At 48.5% G+C, this 21,292-nt stretch overlaps 1 protein-coding gene and 1 pseudogene across 4 annotated transcripts in view; both read right to left on the bottom strand.

The window, feature by feature from the left end:
* The window catches only part of INSR (insulin receptor), a 175,349-nt gene that overhangs the window by 99,688 nt on the left and 54,369 nt on the right, over positions 1-21,292 (bottom strand). The gene's annotated exons all lie outside the window — the stretch shown is intronic.
* Positions 10,929-11,847, bottom strand: LOC100596850 (annotated as a pseudogene).

Below are 21,292 nucleotides of genomic sequence, written 5' to 3' on the forward strand. Positions count from 1 at the left end.
CATCTGAAGGGGGAAATTCCATTTAAGAAGTGAACCAGGTAAGAGAAGAGACATTTTCCCCGGAGGGAGGCAATGACCTCTTTCCTCCCTGGGGCTTCGAACTTGTTTCTTCACACGTCCTCCCAGAACTCTAGTTCTTATTGCCCCCTGTGCTGGCCCTCCATAAACATTTGCTGAACAAATAAACCCATGATGGAAGGCAACAGAAACTTCAAGACATGACGGCTGGGCCGCCGACCGCTTAACCGGAGGGAACCAGACGTTAGCATTAAAGTTAAAAGTTAAAAGCCTTCCCAAGGTCACCAAGCGAGGTCTCTCTAACCTGGCCTGAGGTCCTCATTCTTCTCTACCCTGTTTACCCAGGATGGAAAAATGACATTCTCTGCTGGTGGGCTGGTTGTCCACGTGAGAGATTTCAACACAGCGTTTGGGGGTTTTAAACCTCTATCATCGCTGCAGCCCAAGGAACAAAATCAGGGGCCAAGTATGCACTAGGGGATTTGCAAATGCTGTCTTATTTCAACCACTCAATGACCATAGAGGAAGATAAGATGATGACTTATCCCTCTTTTTATAGATGAGGAAAGAGATGTTCAGTAGTTCCAAAGGTCCTTCCCTTCCCTTTTTTTCTTCCCTTCCTTCCTTCTTTCATTCCTCCCTCCTTTCCTTCCTTCTTCCCTCCCTCCCTTCCTCCCTCCCTCCTTCCTCCCCTCCCTTTCCCTCCTTCCCTCCCTCCCTTCCTCCCTCCTTCCTCCCTCCCTCCTTTTCCTTCCTTCCTCCTTCCTTCCTCCCCTCCCTTCCTTTCCTCCCTTCCCTCCTTCCTTCCTTCCCTCCCTCCCTCCTTCCTTCCTTCCTTCTTCCCTCCCCCCCACCTCCTTCCTTCCTTCCTTGTTCCCTCCCTCCCCTTTTTTTCCTTCCTTCCTTCCTTCCCCCCTCCCTCCCTCCTTTCTTCCTTCCTTCTTCCCTGTCTCCCCACCTTCTTTCTTTCTTTCTTTCTTCAGGGTCTGGTTCTGTTGCCCAGGCTGGAGTGCAGTGGTGCAATCATAGCTCACCGCAGCCTCAACCCCTGGGCTAAATGGATCTTCCTGCCTCAGCCTCCCGAGTAGCTGGGGCTACAGGCACACGCCACTGTGCCTGGCTAAATTTTTATTTTTTGTAGACAAAGGTCACACAGCAAAGAAGTGGAAGAACTAGGATTCGAACCCAGGACCACGGGCCCTGAGTCTGTGCTTGTTCATGGAAGCACCAGCCAGTTCAGACGCTCCCGGGCCTCGCCCAGATGGTCAAATGCTTCAAACAAGGACACCAGGGAAGGTCACTGTTCCTCGTATTTATGCCCCTTGTGTCACTGTCTATATCTGGGGTTAAGAATCACTCCAAAAACACCACAATGACCTCCCAGACTCTCAATTCCAGCAGAGCAGACAGCCGTCCCCACCACCACCCCCTCCACCCACTCAGTCCTCTCTCGGTTCCACTTCAGGATGACTCGAAAGACAGAAAAAGACTCGAAAGACAGAAAATGACTCAAAGCAAAATGCCTAAAGCTTGGAAATGCCAGCAGCCCCTAAAAACTACCAAGCTTCCTTTTCTTTTATTTATGTATTTATTTTTTTTTTTTGAGATGGAGTCTTGCTCTGTCACCCAGGCTGGAGGGCAGTGGCATGATCTTGGCTCACTGCAACCTTCACCTCTCGGGTTCAAGCGATTCTCCTGCCTCAGTCTCCCGAGTAGCTTGGATTACAGGCGTGCGCCACCATGCCCGGCTAACTTTTGTATTTTTAGTAGAGACAGGGTTTCACTATGTTGGCCTGGCTGGTCTCGAACTCCTGACCTCAGGTGATCCACTCACCTTGGCTTCCCAAAGTGCTGGGATTACAGGCATGAGCCACCACACCCAGCCCTGAGCCTCCTTTTCTGATAACATCCTTCATTTCTGCTTCCTTCTCTGAACATATTCGAGTCACAAAGCCCCAGCTCTGTTGGGAAATTCTGATGGGAATTGAAACAGTTTCCTAATCTCATGGTCTCATCTGAGGGAAAAGTGGCTAAGAAGATGGAAGCAGGCCGGGCATGGTGGCTCACGCCTGTAATCCCAGCACTTTGGGAGGCCAAGCCGGGCAGATCACCTGAGGTCAGGAGTTCGAGATCAGCCTGACCAACATGGTGAAACCCCGTCTCTACTAAAAATACAAAAAATTAGCCAGGTATGGTGGCGTGCACCTGTAATCCCAGCTACTTGGGAGGCGGAGTCAAGAGAATCGCTTAAACCCAGGAGGCAGAGGTTGCAGTGAGCTGAAATCGTGCCATTGCACTCCAGCCTGGGCGACAGAGCAAGACTCTGTCTCAAAGACAAAAAGAAGATGGATGTAACCGACTGTGCCTCTGAAATCCTAAACAGAATATTGCATGGCGTCTTGGACCTCCGTGATGTTATGCGGTACAAATGAGACGGCCCCTGAACTCCCACTGTGTACCAGGAGTTGGGGAGAAGTGCATAGTAGCAGGACAGACATCCAGAGGATAACAGGGAACCACGGGGGATGTCCCTGGGCTCTGGGTTCGAAAGTACAGGCCCCTTGTATCCAAGAGGTCTAGGAAGGAACAAACCGCCACGGTTTAAGGGAGCCACTGCAGGTGTCCCCAGAAGCCACAGCAATGCCACCAGGATGCTGGGGCCCCGTATCCACCTCTCACCAAGCCCCTACTCCGACTCCTGTTGGCCCCTGGCTAGAGACCCGCCCAGAGGGGGTTTCCAGGCCCAGATGCTGGGTTTCTCACTGTTTCCATTTCCCATTGCTGCTGTCACAAATGCCCACAAATGTAAAATGACATACATTTATTATTTTCTCTTGCATCGGGATCTTACTCTGTTGCCTAGGCTGGAGTGCAATGGTGCAATCGTGGCTCACTGCAGCCTCGAACTCCTGGGCTCAAGCAATCCTCCCACCTCAACCTCCCAAGTAGCTGGGAATATAGATGTGTGCCACCAAGCCCAGCTAATTTTTGTTTCTTTTTTTTTTAGAGATAGGGTCTTGCTATGTTGCCCAGACTGGTCTCAAACTCCTAGCCTCAAGAAATCATCCCACCTTGGCCTCCCAAAGCACTGGCATTACAGGCATGAACCACCATGCCCTGCCTATTTTCTTACAGTTTTGGTGGTGAAAAGCCTAAAATGAGTCTTACAGGACTAAAATCAAGATGTTACAAAGGTGGTTCCTTCTGGAGGCTCCAGAGAGAATCCAGCTTTTAAGGCTGCCCCTTTTTCTTGGCCATAGCACTTCAATCTCTCGCATCCCTCTTTCCTTGAAAAGGATCCCTGTGATGGCATCTGGTGCACCAGATAATCTAGGATCATCCCCCTATCTCAAGATCCTCAACTTAATCACATCTGCAAAGAGCCTTGTGCCAAGTGAGGTACCAAATTCACAGGTGACAGGGTATCTCTAGGGGAAGGGAAAGGCATCATTCAACCGACCACATTCACCCTTCCTGGTATTTTCCTCTCCCAGCCACAGAGTGTTTCGGTAGCAGTCATCGAGTGATATCTCTCACCTTTTACTTTTTTCTTTTTTTCTTTTTTGAGACAGAGTCTCGCTCTGTCGCCCACGCTGGAGTTCAGTGGCACGATCTCGGCTCACCGCAAGCTCCGCCTCCAGGGTTCACACCATTCTCCTGCCTCAGCCTCCCGAGTAGCTGGGACTACAGGTGCCCGCCACCATGCCCGGCTAATTTTTTTTTTTTTTTGTATTTTTAGTAGAGACGGGGTTTCACCGTGTTAGCCAGGATGGTCTCAATCTCTTGACCTCGTGATCTACCCGCCTCGGCCTCCCAAAGTGCTGGGATTACAGGCGTGAGCCATCGTGCCCGGCCTTCTTTTTTTTCTTTTGTAAAAACAAAACGGAAAAGTTGCAAGAATGATACAGAGAGTTCTCATGTACCCATCACTCAGCAGAGAGATAAATCCCCAGGAATGGAACAGAACGTGGCACCCAAGAATCCGCTGCTCAGGAGAGTCCCCAGAGCTCTCTCCACCGTGGGAGGATGGGAGGATGGTGACGGAGATAGAAGAGTCCCTGCCTTGTGCTGGGGGAAGAGAGATTGCAGAATGGTGAGCAAAGAAATAAACATGTTCCACCTCCATAGGAAAACACAGGGGGAAGGGGAGAAATTCTGAGCCCCCGGCGGTCATGTGGCAGTGTCTTGAGACATTTCTGGTTGTCACAACCGGTGTGGGGTGGGAGTGCTACTGGTATCTAGTGGGGAGAGGCCAGGGATGCTACTCAACACCCTAAAATGCCCAGGACAGCCACCACCAGAGAGATAATCCAGCTCCAAATGTCCTCAGTACTGCGGTTGAATAAGCAGGGAGTGAGGAAAGTTCATCTAAAAGAAATCAAATCAGTTGCCTAATGTCACCCTGCTCAAAAAGGGCAGACCTGGAGTTAACAACAATGGGTTTTTCTCAGAGATTCTGCACACTGAACTTCTTGCCTCTTGTTTTTTGTTTTGTTGGTTTTTTCTGTTTGTTTGTTTGTTTCTTTGTTTTTATGAAACGGAGTCTCACTCTGTTGCCCAGGCTGGAGTGCAGTGGCATGATCTCGGCTCACTGCAACCTCCCCCTCCTGGGTTTAAGTGATTCTCCTGCCTCAGCCACCCAAGTGCCTGGGATTAGAGGCACCCGCCGCCACATCTGGCTAATTTTTTGTATATTTTTTGTACAGATGGGGTTTCTCCATGTTGGCCAGGCTGGTCTCCAACTCCTGACCCCAGGTGATCCACCTGCCTTGGCCTCCCAAAGTGCTGAGATTACAGGTGTGAGATTAAGGCCCAGCCTTTGCCTGTTGTTTGAGCAAAGATAATCTGAGGAAATCATATGAGGAAGGATCACAGGGAAAAGCACGTAGGTAGAGGGAACAGCAAGTGCAGAGGCTTAGAGATGGCAGGAAGGCAGCCAGTGAGCTCCAGCCAAAGGTCCCATGTCAGAGAAGTAGGTAACTGGCTTGTTGGTGGCAGCAAAGAAGGCATGAACCATTTGCTCTTCTGTGCAGCAGTCACTCTGTGTGTGGTTTTCAGACATATTTAAAGTGGATTTAAAAAACAAACAAACAAAAAGGACTTGCAATCCAACTGAGTAGGGGCTTTGTTAGGCTTCCCAGTACCTGGGGAAATTACCCAGGATTCAGGATAAAACTGCAGGGGTGTCTGTTGCAGGGACCAGATATATTCCTCTCTCCTGACCACAACCTTTCCAACCTCCACACTGGCCTCTGAAGCTCCGGGCTCCAGTTACTTCCACTGACCACCCCCGGGGCTGGAAGCCATGGAGGGGAGTTCTGCAGCTCTTTGGGCTTCACACCTTGCTCTGATTGTCATGCTTTGGATTAGCAAGACCTCTCTCAGTTTGTGAGAACAGAAAGCTCAGCTTTACAGAGAGAGAGATGAGGGAGGGAGAGAGAGAAGGAAGGAGGGAGGAGGGAGGGAGGGAGAAGGAGGAAGGAAGGAAGGAAGGAAGGAAGGAAGGAAGGAAGGAAGGAAGGAGGCAAGGAAGGAAGGGAGGGAAAGGAGAGAGAGAGAAGGAAGGAAGGGAAGGGAGAGAGAGAAGGAAGGAAGGAAGGAAGGAAGGAAGGAAGGAGAGAGAGAGAGAAGGAAGGAAGGGGGAAGGAAGGAAAGAAGGAAGGAAGGGAGGGAAGGGAAGGGAGAGAGAGAGAGAAAGAAGGAAGGAAGGGAAGGGAGAGAGAGAAGGAAGGAAGGAAGGAAGGAAGGAAGGAAGGAAGGAAGGAAGGAAGGGGAGACAGAGAGAAAGAAGGAAGGAAGGAAGGAAGGAAGGGAAGGGAAGGGGAGAGAGAGAGAAGGAAGGAAGGAAAGGAGGGAGGGAGGGAAGGAAGGGAAAGAAAGAAAATGAAAAAAAAGAAAAGAACAATTGCTGGCTCATTTAACTAACAAGTCATAGGACAAGGATGCTTTCAGGTACAGCTAGATCCAGGTGTCAAATGACGTCATGAGGACCCCATCTCTCTCCCTTTCCTTTTCTCAGTCCTGCTTCCTTCTATGGTGTCAAAAGTCTGAGACAGGTGGTCTCTACATGGTGGCTCCTGGAGGAAGATCTACCAAGGAAAAGTCTCTCTTTCTATCACTCCCACCAAAGTCCCAGAACTGAATCTTATGGAACCCTCTGGGGTCCCATGCCCACCCCTGAACCAATCATGGAGGCTGGAGGAATTAAGAAAGCTGATTGGCTCAGTCTGAGTCATGTGCCTTCCCCTCAGCCAATCATAAGAGTCTGAAGGAATAAAGGAAGCTGGCTCTGGGAATAGAGTCCACACAACGAGGTCTGAGTGGCTTCTCAAGCAAAATATGATTCTAACCCATGCAAAATCTGGTTCTATCTCCAGGAATGCTGAGTAGGCAAATCTGAATGCCTCCTCTCCAGAGATGAGTAATCTTGTGTTTGCCTCCTTTTCAAGTTGGTGGCAAAAGTGAATCCTATTTTTTTGTTTTATTTTTGAGACGGAGTCTCGCCCTGTCGCCCAGGCTGGAGTGCAGTGGCACGATCTTGGCTCACTGCAACCTCCGCCTCCCGGGTTCAAACGAGTCTCCTGCCTCAGTTTCCCGAGGAGCTGGGGCTACAGGCGCGCCACCACGCCTGGCTAATTTTTGTATTTTAAGTAGAGACGGGGTTTTGCCATGTTAGCCAGGCTGGTCTCGAACTCCTGACCTTAGGTGATCCTCCTGCCTTGGCCTCCTAAAGTGCTGGGATTACAAATGTGAGCCACCGTGCCCGGCCACGAATCCTATTTTTACAACTTGTGCCAACGCTACGTAGGTTCGGTCTTGTTATGCCCATTCGAAAAACTGGGACTAACAGAACATATGTTATGCAATGACCAAGAAAATTAAATAAAATAACAGATATAAAACACTTAGCACAGGGTCTAGTATTTGGTAAGCCTGCCACACATTGGCCATTATTATTCCTATATTTTAAATTTTACTGGTAACATAATAGTATGATTTGAATATTTTTCCCCTCCAAAACTCATGTTGAAATGTAATTCCTCATGTGGCAGCATTGAGAGGTGGGGCCTTTAAGAGGTGATTATGAGGGCTCTGTCCTCATAAGTGGATTAATCCATTCATGGATTAATGGTTTATCATAGGAGCGGGACTGGTGGTTTTATAAGAAGAGGAAGAGAGACCTGAGCTGACACTCTCAGCCCCCTCGCCATGTGATGCCCTGCTCCGTGTCAGGACTCTGCAGAGTCCCCACCAGCAAGAAGGTCTTCACCAGGCCGGGCGCAGTGGCTCATGTCTGTAATCCCAGCACTTTGGGAGGCTAAGGTGGGTGGATCACTTGAGGTGAGGAGTTTGAGACTAACCTGGCCAACATGGCGAGACCCCATTTCTACTAAAAACACAAAAATTAACCGGCTGTGGTGTTGCGCACCTGTAATCCCAGCTACTCGGGAGGCTGAAGTGGGAGAATCGCTTGAACCCAGGAGGCAGAGGTTGCAGTGAGCCGAGATTGTGCCACTGCACTCCAGCCTGGGCAATAGAGTGAGACCCCGTCGAAGAAGAAGAAAGAAGAAAAGAAGAAGAAGAAGAGGAAGAGGAGGCGGAAAAGGAGGAGGAAGAGGAGGAAGAGGAGGAAGAAGGAGGAGGAGGAGGAAGAGGAGGAGGAGGAAGAGGAGGAAGACGAGGAGGAGAAGGAGGAGGAAGAGGAGGAAGAAGAAGGAGGAAGAGGAGGAGGAGGAGGAAGAGGAGGAAGAGGAGGAGGAGGAGAGGAGGAAGAGGAGGAGGAGGAGGAGGAAGAGGAGGAAGAAGGAGGAGGAGGAGGAAGACGAGGAGGAGGAGGAAGAGGAGGAAGAGAAGGAAGAAGAAGAAGGAGGAAGAGGAGGAGGAGGAGGCAGGGTGCAGTGGCTCATGCCTGTAATCCCAGAACTTTGGGAGACCGAGGCAGGCGGATCACCTGAGGTCAGGAGTTCGAGACCAGCCTGGCCAGCATGGTGAAACCCCATTTCTACTAAAAATACAAAAATAAGCTGGTTGTGGTGGCACACATCTGTAATCCCAGCTACTTGGAATGCTGAGTCAGGAGAATCGCTTGAACCTGAGAGGCAGAGGTTGCAGTGAGCTGAGATCGCACCACTGCACTCCAGGCTGGGCTAGAGTGCGATTCCATCTCAAAAAAAAAAAAAAAAAGAGATCCCTCCTTTTAGGATAAAGTTTGCATGGACTCTGGCATCACACTGAGTTTCAACCTTTCCTTTCTAGCTGTGTCCCCTGCTCTAGGCAATTCAGCTACTCCAGGCCCCCCTTCCACTTGCCAGGATACAGGAATCATAGTAACACTCATCTGGCAGGGCTGTTGTCGGGATCAAGTACAATTATACAGCAGACTTGGGGTTCTGAAGCAGCTGGGAAAATCCATCCACAAGCCACGATATATCAAGCACCCACTGTTTACAGTTATCAAGCATGTACTATCCACCAGGCCCATGATCCTCCTAACAATTTTTTCATTTTTCTGCACAACACCATCTAGGAAAGGCTAAGTCAGAGTCTGGGGTGGGTTGAAAGTTAGAAGACACTGTGAGCCTATGTCCTCAGTTAAAAAAAAAAAAAAAAAATCAGGAGTGACCCATGCTCAGCTGATAGTATTAACAGAGAAGGAAAGAAGCCGACAGAGACTCTTCCCCAACATCTATCTAGCCCAGCTTGGCACTTTGGACCCCAGCCTGTATGGAAATTCCTGGCCTCTGATGACCTCGAGCTGTCTTGGCCCTTAATCCTAACTCTGAACCTATTTCCTTACTCAGATAGAGGTCTCACATTTGACACGTGTCCCCCACCTCCAGCACCCATCTGGCTTCCTTATTTTCTGGTTTTTTAAGAGACAGGGTCTTGCTCTGTTGTCCCAGCTGGCATTCGGTGGTGTGACTGTAGCTCACTGCGCATCAAACTCCTGGGGTCAAGCAATCCTCCTGCTTCAGCCTCCAGAGTAGCTGGGACTACAGCCATGGGCCACCACAGCTGGCTAATTTTTTTATTTGTTTAGAGACAGGGTCTTGCTACATTGCCCAGGTTGGTCTTGAATTCCTGGCCTCAAGTGATCCTCCCACCTCGACCTCCCAAAGTACTGGGATTACAGGCATGAACCATGATGTCCAGCCTGGCTTCCCTATTTGGCAGTGATTATGTCCACTCCTTGCTCTTGGTGGAGGAAACAGCTATGTCCTTGGGGAGGGCCAAGCTGGAGGTAACTACGCTTCCTTAAAGGAAGCTATAGGTATAAGAAAGCCTGCTTACTCCAGGGACAGGGAGGCCAGCTCCCTTGCAAAAAAGGCAAAAAGGGAGGCCAATGAAAAACTGGCTAAAACTGGCTGGGTGCTGTGGCTCATGCCTGTAATCCCAGCACTTTGGGAGACCAAGGAGGGTGGATCACCTGAGGTCAGGAGTTTGAGACCAGCCTGGCCAGCATAGCAAAATGCCATCTCTACTAAAAATACAAAAATTAGCCCAGTGTGGTGGTGTGCACCTGTAATCCCAGCTACTCGGGAGGCTGAGGCAGGAGAATTGCTTGAACCTGGGAAGCAGAGGTTGCAGTGAGCTGAGACTGCGCCACTGCACTCCAGCCTGGGTGACAGAGTGAGACTCTGTCTCAAAGACAAACAAACAAACAAAAAACAACTGGCTAAAACTAAAGAGGTTATCATGTGCCATACACTACACTTTACATCTCACGAGCATTAATTACCTCATCTGATTTTCACCCAAACCAAGAAATGGAAGTATCTAGAGAAAGAAGCCCAGCATAAAGACATAAGGGAGCATTTTTGGAGGTAACCATTGACAGAAATGAGTTAAAGAAAATTCAATCGGTGTCCAGGCTCTGGTGTAAAATTCTGCTTTGGGGTGAAACGTAGGGTTACCTGGGTGCACTGTGATGGTCCTGGCTAACCAATAGCAGGTGAGCTTTTGCAGAGATAATCCAGGGCCCTGTGATGAGTTGGTCACCGTAGTGACCCAATTTTGGCCTCCAGATAGTGGCTTATGGCCAATTCTAGGAGGATCAGGAAGCCAAGTTTAGCACAGAATGTGCTGTTTCTTCATTGAACTCCTATTCACCCTTCAAAACCTAGTACAAAGTTCCCTTCCTCTGTAAGGCAGAGTATAGCAGGAAAAGCTAGGGTTCTGAAGCCAGAGAGACTGTGGGTTCAAATCCTAGCTCTGTGAAAAGATTGTTATAAGGACCATGTGCCTGGGAGACAATACATACTCAATAACTGTATACAGCTGGTGCTCAATAGTGACTTATGGATGTTCCCAGGTGCTTCAAAGCCCTTAACCTGATGGATGTTACTCTATTAAACCCAAAATTTCCCATCTTCCCTCCTCTAAGCCACCAGAATAGACGGGAACAAAAAAAAAAATTTTTTTTTTTTGAGACCAAGTCTCTCTCTGCCACCCAGGCTGGAGTGCAGTGGCACGATCTCAGCTCACTGCAACCTCTGCCTCCCAGGTTCAAGCCATTCTCCCACCTCAGCCTCCAGTAGCTGGGACTACAGGCGTACACCACCACACCCAGCTAATTTTTATATTTTTAGTAGAGATGGGGTTTCACCATGTTGGCCAGGATGGTCTTGATCTCTTGACCTCGTATTCTGCCTGCCTCAACCTCCCAAAGTGCTGGGATTACAGGAGTGAGCTACCACACCAGGCCAATTTTTTTTTTTTTTTAAAGACAAAGTCTTGTCACATGCGCAAACCAGTTCATGCAAATCTCTGTTTCAGTCTTTCTCCCTCAACCTCAAGCCCTGACACCAAGCAGGGCTGTTTTCCACTTGGCTTTTCCTCTGCCAAGAATTTCCCCAGAGCACAAACAGAGGCGTGCAGTGAAGTAAACACGGGAAGCTCTGAAAACCCATTCATGGGCAGCTCAAAGGTGTCGAGACATCAGGGTGTGTGGCCGAGCTTTCCGCCATGGGGACAGCGAGCCTTCACGAAGCCGAGGCGACTTGCTGACGGCCCCACTCCAGGTGACCAAGCCACATCTCGACCAGAGGAAGGAGAACACACAAAGAAAGACACTGTCTCTGCTGGAGGGCGATGGTCCAGGCAGTGCACCCTGGACGAAGGGGCCAAGAAGCCATAAGATGTGCGTCCCGAGGAAATGCACAGTGGTTATAAATACAGCAAAGAGTGTTTGGATGAAGCTGGTGTCTGAAAGTGGAGACAGCCCTGGCTAACCAATAGCAGGTGGGCTTTTGCAGAGATAATCCAGGGCCCTTTTCACAGAGACCTAGGGCTGTAAGGAAGTCCCCCAAACCCCCAATAAATATCCAGGTTCTGCTTGTCTCTAAATTAGCTGGCTGAAGAAAACTTGGTCCAAACTGCATCAGTGGTGGGGGTGGGGGAACAGAGGAAAGAAAAGGGGATGAGAGAAAGAGACAGACAGACAGTCAGACAGACAGAGACAGAGAGGGGAGTATCCCATCAAGGCAGCAGGGCAGCAGCAAAGAGGACAGAGGAGAGAGGAGGGGAGAGGGGAGGCTGTGGCCACATGCTATGTAACACTTAGAGTTTCCTATGCACCCAGCACTATTCCAATTATTAACCATTTATTTCCCCCAACAATCCTAGATGTTACCATTTTACAGAGGAGAAGACTGAGGCACAGAGAGGTTCAGTAACCTGCCCATGGTCACACAGCTATTGAGTGGCTGAGCCACAAGAAGACACTCGCTCCATCAATGTTACTGTGGGCCAGTTGCTATCATGGGTGTAAGATGATCCTCAGGGAGAAACGCTGATGTTCCCCTTCCCCGACACTTTCTCCAGATCAGCTTCGGGGTGCTTGAGTGCCTGGCCCACCACCCCTCCCCCCAGCACCAAGCCAAAATGCTTGAGTGACACCCTGTGATTCTCCGGTGTACCATGTCACCAATTAGGTGTTTCACGAGGGGCTTCCATGAGGGAAGGACCTGTCTGTTTTCTTCTCTATGGCTATGTCCTGACTCCCCAGCCCAGCACTTGAGTAATACATAAACCCACCCTCATTCAATGACTATCACCATATTCCCCCAGATTCCTTGGTCCCCCAAGTCTAGGGATGTGGTTTTTGTTGGTAGCACCGCAGTGTCAAGCCACAGAGCCACAAGGCTGACGATGGGCTCTTGGTTTCCATTCCCCCCACTCAAAAAAAGAGCAGAGAATAATTGCAGAGTGCCCCTCACCCCCATTCCAGCATCCTGGTCCAGGGGTCCTCGAATGGAGGCGATTCCGCCCACCAGGAGACACCTGACAGTGTCTGGAGACATTTGTGTTTGCCGTGCCTCAGGGGCGGCGCTCCTGGCATGGAGTGGGTGGAAGCCAGGGATGCTACTCAGCACCCTCAGTGCCCAGGACGGCCCCACCCCAGAGAACAATCCAGCCCCAGTGTCCGCAGGACCCAGATGGAGAAACCCCATCCCGGAATGAGAAGCCCCTTTCCTCCACCACATCAAAGCCAAGATGACGTCTCTGAGTTTGACACAAGGTTGGGGGAAGTCTCATTTTTCAAATGGCTGGTGTAACACTAAAAAAGGAAAATTAAAAATGTCTGAAGATCGGCCAGGCGTGGTGCCTCACGCCTGTAATCTCAGCACTTTGGGAGGCCGAGGTGGGAGGATCACGAGGTCAAGAGATCGAGACCATCCTGGCCAACATGGTGAAACCCCATCTCTACTAAAAATACAAAAAAAAATTAGCTGGGCGTGGTAGCATGTGCCTGTAGTCCCAGCTACTCAGGAGGCTGAGGCAGGAGAATGGCTTGAACCTAGGAGGTGGAGGTTGCAGTGAGCCAAGATCACATCACTGCACTCCAGCCTGGCAACAGAGAGAGACTCCGTCTCAAGGGAAAGAAAAAAAAACTCTGAGTACCAACTACAGTGGCTCCTGCCTGTAATCCCAGCAATTTGGGAGGCCGAGGCAGAAGAGTTGCTTGAGCCTGAGAGGTCAAGACCATCCCTGGCAACATAGTGAGACCCCATCTCTACGAAAAAAATATAAAAATTAGCCAGGCGCGATGGTGTACACCTGTGGTCCCAGCTACTCGGGAAGCTGAAGTGGGAGGATTGCTTGAAGTCAAGGCTACAGTAAGCCATGATCACGCCACTGCATGCCAGCCTGGGCAACAGAGCCAGACCCTGTTTCCAAAAAAAAAAAAATGCCTGAAGGAGGAGGTGAGTCCTAGAAACAGCCCAATTTCATCTCCATACACCCCTACTCCAAACAGTTTTCCAAATTGCAAAAATGGCTGATAAAAAAAATTCTTTAAGCTGATGTAAAAACCAATGCCCTACTCGCCCTGCCAATTTTGCTACTCTTCAGCAAGATCCCAGCAGCTCCATTTGGATGCTGGAAACGTATGCCAGAGGAGACTTATGATGCTAATTTCCTTTAGTAAACAGTTCAAATCTTGTCTTGGATACCAATGAAATAAGAAAAGCTAGCCACAGGCTGTGTGGAATTCCTTCCTCTTAACACTAAGCATGAGGCATTCCATGACTTTTGCTCTTGGGATGGCAAACATGAATGTTTCTAGAACACTGAGTTTTCCAGCATATACCTTTTCCGGTTATTTTTAGTAGGTTTGGTGTGAAAAATTAACAAATTCACTATTTGTTGCTGGACAGTCCTTCTGGAACAAAGAACTGTGTGTTAAATACCAGCTGAATAATCAAGCAAACATTTGCATTCTTTTTTTTTTTTTTAAAGACAGGGTATGACTCTGTTGCCCAGGCTGGAGTGCAGTGGCGCGATCACAGCTCACTGCAGCCTCTACCTCCTGAGCTCAAGCAATCCTCTCAACTCAGCCTCTCAAGTAGCTGGGACTACAGGCATGCACTACCACACCCGGCTAATTTTTGTATTTTTTGTAGAGATGGGGTTTCACCAAGCTGCCCAGGCTGGTCTCAAACTCCTGGACTCAAGCGATCCGCTTGCCTCAGTCTCCCCAAATGCTGCAAATACAGGCATGAGCCACTGCACCCGGTCAACGTTTGCATTCTCGTCGAAAGATCACGTGCTTTTTCCAAAGCATGCGAGAGTTTTGCATCGACTCCAGCCAGCTTAGACCTAATGTGGGTCCTCGCCTTTCACCAAGAGGACCAGCGGCTATTGCAGATGCCCTTGCAAGTTACAAAACATGGTCTCCATCAAGCCACACAGGGTTATGGATCGGAAAGGCAGCCCACCCTGATGAAAACCACAGTCGTGGTACAGATTGTTTTGTTTTTGTTTTTGTTTTTCCAGAACACTGATCTGTATCCTCAATGGTTAACACTGTGTCCTAAAAGGTGTTTTTCTGTTTCTTAACATACCAGAAACAAGATGGTCTGAGACTGTGACCTTCACACTAGGGTCATATTTCAACACAGAAACCAGGGTAGCATCACCCAGAAAAAAAAAAAAGCGGGGGGAAATAAATCAGACTGTCCCAAATCTAGGGCCTCTCTCAGGGCACAAGAAACAGCCCCAGAGGGTCCCCATGGGTCCTGCTCCCTAAGGCCATTTGTCTCTGTTCACTGTGGTACAGGGTGGTTCTGAAACGCATCCCAACTTTAGTGATGACACAGGGGCCGGCAAGTATCCAGACCTATAGTCCACCAGACTTTCCATGAAGAGCTGCCCTAAAATGAATATCGACACTTGGCCAGAAGCAACAAAATAACATTCCACTCTGCTTGAAAATTGAGGCGGGGGCTTAAAGGCTTATTTTTAACAGCTTAACAGCTTAGCAAAATAAATCTGCTGTCATTATACACAGACAAATGTCATTTATGTCTCTTGCATCTATGAGACAATCAAGATTTCATGATCACACCCCATTTACTCAGTGAGGCTAAAGACAGGAAGGTCAAGAGTATTAACAATTATATAATTATCCTCTGCAGTAAAACAATTGAGGCATTCCACTCAAATCAGAAATGAGACTGGGCTGACCATATTCAGCTGCGTCACTGAACACTGTTCTGGAAGTTCCTGCCATAACAAGGTTAAGAGCAATAACTGGTCTAATTATTGGCAAAAGGCAACAAGTCGTCATTATCTGCAGATGCTGCAATTATAGAGTTGGAAAATTGAAGGGAATCAATTGCAGGGCTTTTAGAACTAGTAAGCATTTAATAAGGTAGCAGTGAGTGAAGAAAACACAATCCCTGTCTCCTATTCTACAAAATAATCACTTTTAATACTTCAAAACATCTCTCTTATATTAGATGACAGACACACGGATAGATGGAGAGATGAATGGATACGTGGATGGGTGAATGAATGGGTGGGTGGAGGGATGGATGAATGAATAAGTGGATGTATGGATGGGTGGATAGATGGATGAGAAGATTGGTGGGTGAGTGGTTGGAAGGGATGGAGGGACAGGTGTGTGGATTGTTGGGAGAGCAGATAGAAGGATGGATGGATGGATGGATGGATGTCTGGGTGGGTGGATGGATGGATGAATGGATGAGTGGATGTATGGATGGATGGGTGATTGGATGATGGATGGATGGGTGAGTGGATGGATGGATGGGTGAGTGAATGGATGAATGGGTGAGTGGATGAATGGATGGGTGAGTGGATGGATGAATGGATGAGTGGATGAATGGTTGGAGGAATGGATGGATGGATGGATGGATAATAGATGGGTGGGTGGTGAATGGACTGGATGAATGGATGGATGGATGGATGGATGGATGGATGGATGGGCAGATGAGCAAGTGGATGGAGGGATGGATGGATGGATGGCTGGCTGGATGGATGGATGCATGGGCAGATGAGCAAGTGGACGGAGGGAGGGATGGATGGATGGATGGATGGATGGATGGGCAGATGAGCAAGTGGATGGAGGGATGGATGGATGAATGGATGAATGGATGGATGGATGGATGGATGGATGGATGGATGGATGGATGGGCAGATGAGCAAGTGGATGGAGGGATGGATGGATGGATGGATAGATAGATGGATGGGCAGATGAGCAAGGCAGTCATAGATATAAAGCCAGCAATATAAGAACAATGCTTACAAGAAGTAGACAAACTGTGTCTGAAGCAAAATCACAAAACATTTCTAAGAATAGGAAAGAACCCTTGGGAACGTGGAGAGGAAATCCATGACATAGGAGAGTACAAGTAAATACTGTCAAGGTGCTCCTTCTCTCCATCAATTTATGAACTTTACGTACAATCAAACCCATAAAGGGCCTCTGGGTCTGTGTTTTCCTTTTCCTGTGTTTCCCTTTTTCTTTCTTGGAACTTGGCTACAGTTTTTAAACTTTTGGAAGCATAAACAAAGCAAGGATGCTTTTGAAAAATGAAAAAGAAGAATTACTCTGGAGGATAAATTTACAGTCTTTCTTTGTTGTTTGTTTGTTTGTTTGTTTGTTTGTTTTTGAGACAAGGTCTTGCTCCATTGCCCAGGCTGGAGTGCAGTGGCACAATCATGGCTCACTGCAGCCTCGAACTCCTGAAGTCAAGTGATGCTCCCACCTCAGCCTCCCAAGTAGCTGGAACTACAAGTCAGTGCCATCATGCTCAGCTAATTTTGCTTTTTCTTTTTTTGTTTTTGTTTTTGTCAAGGTGGGGTCTTGCTATGTTGTCCAGGCCGGCCTCAAACTCCTGGCTTCAAGGAAGTCTTCTGTCTCAACCTCCCAAAACACTGAATTTACAGACATGAGTCACCATACCCGGCTCAGAACGTTTATCCATATTGTTCTCGGCCACATTCTCAGAGCCTAGCACAGCACCTGGCTCTTAGCAGATGGACAGAAGGCACAAGTCAATGAATGGGCAGCTTAGGTAGGGAAGATGGATTTGAAGGCCACATAAGGAGTTAAAGGGATGGGACTCAGTAATTGATCAGGTGTAGCAATGAGGGAGAGAAAGATTCCCAGCTCTAGACTGAGGTCAGGCTGTGAGCTCAGAGCAAAGGCTGCAGTTCATCTTGGTAGCAGCTGGATCACTTTGAGCACAGTGCTGACCTTTCTGTCAGCCTCAACTTCTCCCTCCGCAAATTAGGAATCCTAACAGTGTCCACCTGGTAAGGTCACTGAGGCAATGACAGGATAAACGACACCAAGTGTCTAGCTCACAGCATGGTACTCCACCTTTCAGAAATATTGCCTCAGCCAGGTGAGGCGGTTCACGCCTGTCATCCCAGCACTTTGGGAGGCCAAGGCAGATGGATCACCTGAGGTCAGGAGTTCGAGACCAGCCTGGCCAACATGGCGAAACCCCATCTCTACTAAAAATACAAAAATTAGCCGGGTGTAGTGGTGGGCATCTGCAATCCCAGCTACCTGGTAGGCTGAGGCAGGGAGAATCGCTTGAACCCAAGAGGCGGAGATTGCAGTGGACCGAGATTGCACCACTGCACTCCAGCGTGGGTGACAGAGTGAGACTCCGTCTCAAAAAAAAAAAAAAAAAAAAAAAAAAATTAGCTCAAGGCCTCCTCTAGGAGAGATTAGGTCAGACTCTTCCTCCTGCAGCAAGGCCCTTCGCAGTGCGGAAAAACCTCGGAGGTCTGTGCAGAAGAGAGACTATCTAGGGACAGCGTTTTCAACAAAGCCAGTGCCAAGGAGGCACGTGTCTACAGTGGAGCTGCGGCCTTTAAAAGCCTCCAGCCTCCCCTCCTGGCACGGACACAGGGAAGCCAACTCCCTTGGCCAGAGCCAGGAGCCAGGAGCCAGGAGCCACACCAGCTCACTGATTCCAGAAACTCACAATTGCCCACTTACTCGGCACAGCCTGTGTGCCACGGAGGAAACTGGAAAGGAGGGATCTCCCTGGAACATTCTGGCAGCTCAGCAAAGAGGGGGGGAAAAATTAGGTTCGGATCCTGAATTTGCATCTGCAAATACTGTTTTCATTCAAACACTTTGTGTTGTCTTTTGTTGTTGTTGTTTTTTGTGTTTTTTTTTTTGAGATGAAATCTCTCTCTTGCGATCTCTGCTCTCTGCAACCTCTACCTCCCAGGTTCAAGTGATTCTCCTGCCTTAGCCTCCTGAGTATCTGGGGTTACAGGTCCCCGACACCATGCCCTGCTGATTTTTGTATTTTTAGTAGAGACAGGGTTTCACCATGTTGATCAGGCTGGTCTCAAACTGCTGACCACAAGTTATCTGCCCGCCTTGGCCTCCCATCGTGTTGGGATTACAGACATGAGCCACGGCACCGGGCCCTGTGCTGTCTTGATAGACTTTAAAGTCACTGGATGTTGGGGCTATATACCCACCAACAACAACCTGCCATGCATCCTTTTACCCTCAAATTTTTGCTCTTTGAATCCTAACTGCTCCCGGAAGTAAACCCCATCTAGGACAACCTGCCAACATCCCTTAAACTTTTCTCTCTCTCTCTCTCTTTTTTTAATTATAGAGACAGAGTCTCACTATGTTGCCCAGGCTATTCTCGAACTCCTGAGCTCAAGCAATTCTCCCACCTCAGCCTCCCGAAGTGCTGGGATTACAGGCATGAGCCACCACACTCAGCCAAACTTTTCAAACAATATTCTTCTTAAGCCATATCTCAGGCTCTCATATGCCCTACTTTTTGCATGAAGCTAACTATTTCTTTCTCTACTCTCTTCTTCAATAAAACCAAACTAAACAATAATAATCAACAATGGTGATAGTAATCACTGTAACACCTCATTCCCAGGGGGTACTGGGAATTCATTGTACAGGGCTGGGATGACGCAATGTCCTCCATTTTGTTTTCAGTGGTGGTTACACAAGTACATATAATTTTTGTCAAAATTTATTGAACTCAATGCTTCAGATCTGTGCATTTTATTTTACTTTATTTTGAGACAGAGTCTCCTTCTGTCACCCCAGCTAAAGTACAATGGCCTGATCGTGGCTCACTGCAACCTCCACCTCCTGGGTTTAAGCAATTCTCCTGCCTCAGCCTCCTGAGTAGCTGGGATTACAGGAATGCACCATCACGTCCGGCTAATTTTTGTATTTTTAGTAGTTGGCCAGGCTGGTCTCAAATTCCCAACCTCAAGTGATCCGCCTGCCTCAGCCTCTCAAAGTGCTGGGATTACAGGCGTGAGCCACTGCGCCCCGGCCATGTGCATTTTATTGTATGTTAAATATTTCAGTTGTTAGCAGGGCACAGTGGCTCACACCTGTAATCCCAGCACTTTGGGAGGCCGAGGCGGGCGGATCACGAGGTCAGGAGACGGAGACCATCCTGGCTAACATGATGAAAGCCCGTCTCTACTAAAAGTACAAAAAGTCAGCAGGGTGTGGTGGCAGGCACGGAGATAGCGCCACTGCATTCCAGCTTGGGCAACAGTGCAAGACTCCGTCTCAAAAAACAAAAAATTTCAGTTGCTAAACTTAATCAAAGAAATAACAGCAGCTACAGTAGGATCACAATGTATAACTGCAGTATAACTACAATACTAGCAACAATGTAACTTGTTAAATATCACCAAAGGAATAACAGTAGCTACAATAGGTCACAATGTACAGCTGCAATATAACTACAATACTAGCAACATTGTAACTACCATGCTTATCATTCCCATATCCTCTTCTCTGATCCTCACAGCAAGCTTATGATACATTTTGGGTTTGGTTTTGGTGTTGATTTTTTGAGACACTCTCCCTCTGTCGCCCAGGCTAAAGTGCGGTGGCGCCATCTCGGCTCACTGCAACCTCCGCTTCCTGGGTTCAAGTGATTCTCCTGCCTCAGCCTCCTGAGTAGCTGGGATTACAGGCACCAGCCACCAGGCCTGGCTAATTTTTGTATTTTTAGTAGAGACGGGGTTTCACCATGTTGGCCAGGCTGGTCTTGAACTCCTGACCTCAGGTGATCCACCCACCTCGGCCTCCCAAAGTGCTGGGATTACAGGCATGAGCCACCACGCCTGGCCTGTGATACATTTTGGTTCCCGTTTTACAAAAGAGGAAACAGATCCCGGAGAACTCCAGTGAACTTGCCCAGGGCCCCACGGCTACTAACGGGTAAAGCCTGGTTCCAAACCATAGTACTACGCTATGTGTCCTGGCATGTGCTAGGTAGGGGGAGAAAGAAATGAAATATGACTGCAACTTTTCAGAAACTTCTACAAGCAAGCCCTGACCCTGAGTGCTGGGAACCACACTGTCAATGAAAGAAACCCCACACACTGCCCACTCTGCTGTCCTGCTACCCCACACATCCTATGCCTTACACCGAGGATGGCCAATCCCTGCAACACTGGGTCACCCAGGAAAGCTAAACGTCTTTTTTTTTTAATCTTTTTTTTTTTTTTTTTTTTTGAGATGGAGTCTCACTCTGTTGCCCAGGCTGGAGTGCAGTGGCACGATCTCCACTCACTGCAATCTCCGTCCCCTGGGTTTACGCCATTCTCCTGCCTCAGCCTCCTGAGTAGCTGGGACTACAGGCACCCGCCACCGTGCCCGGCTAATTTTTTTGTATTTTTAGTAGAGACAGGGTTTCACTGTGTTCGCCAAGATGGTTTCGATCTCCTGACCTCGTGATCTACCCGCCTCGGCCTCCCAAAGTGCTGGGATTGCAGGTCTGAGCCACCGTGCCCGGCCGTCTTCTGTTTTTTCTAAGAGGTGGGGGTCTCCCTCTGTTGCCCAGGCTGGAGTGTAGTGGCACGATCTTGGCTCACTGCAGCCTCAACCTCCTAGGCTCAAGCAATCCTCCCACTGCAGCCTCCTGAGTAGCTGGGACTGCAGGGGCACACACGCCACCGATAATTTGTTAATTATTATTATTTTGTAGAGACAGGGGTCTCACTATATCGCCCAGGCTGGGCTCGAACTGCTAGGCTCAAGCTAACTCCCTGCCTCACCCTCCCAAAGTGCTGGGATTACAGCCACAGCCCCTGGCCTCTCCCAACTATTGAAAGATCTATTTATTCTGGCTCAAAACAAAGTTCTCTAGTAATACAAAGCTACAGGGTATAAATGTGTGTGTATGTGTTATGTTTTATTCCTAACAAAACAAATATGGACAACTATTTATTTTTAATATGGTTTAAGTTCAACTGCTTTCTTCTTCCTTAAGCTGAGCTATAATTTTCTGGCTCTAAATGAGTGCTTACTACATGCTAACTGTTGTACGTGCCGTCTCTCGGTTAAGCCTTACAGTAACTCCATGACGAAGCTTGGATTATTATTTTACCTTTTGCAGGTGAGAAAACAAAGGCTCAAAATGGATACACAACCTGTTTCTGGGTTGTCATCAAGGTTCAAATTTATCTGAGTGCTTAATCAGCACTAAAAAGTGCT

Source organism: Nomascus leucogenys, unplaced genomic scaffold, assembly GCF_006542625.1.
Source record: "Nomascus leucogenys isolate Asia unplaced genomic scaffold, Asia_NLE_v1 Super-Scaffold_241, whole genome shotgun sequence".
Classification (NCBI taxonomy): domain Eukaryota; kingdom Metazoa; phylum Chordata; class Mammalia; order Primates; family Hylobatidae; genus Nomascus; species Nomascus leucogenys.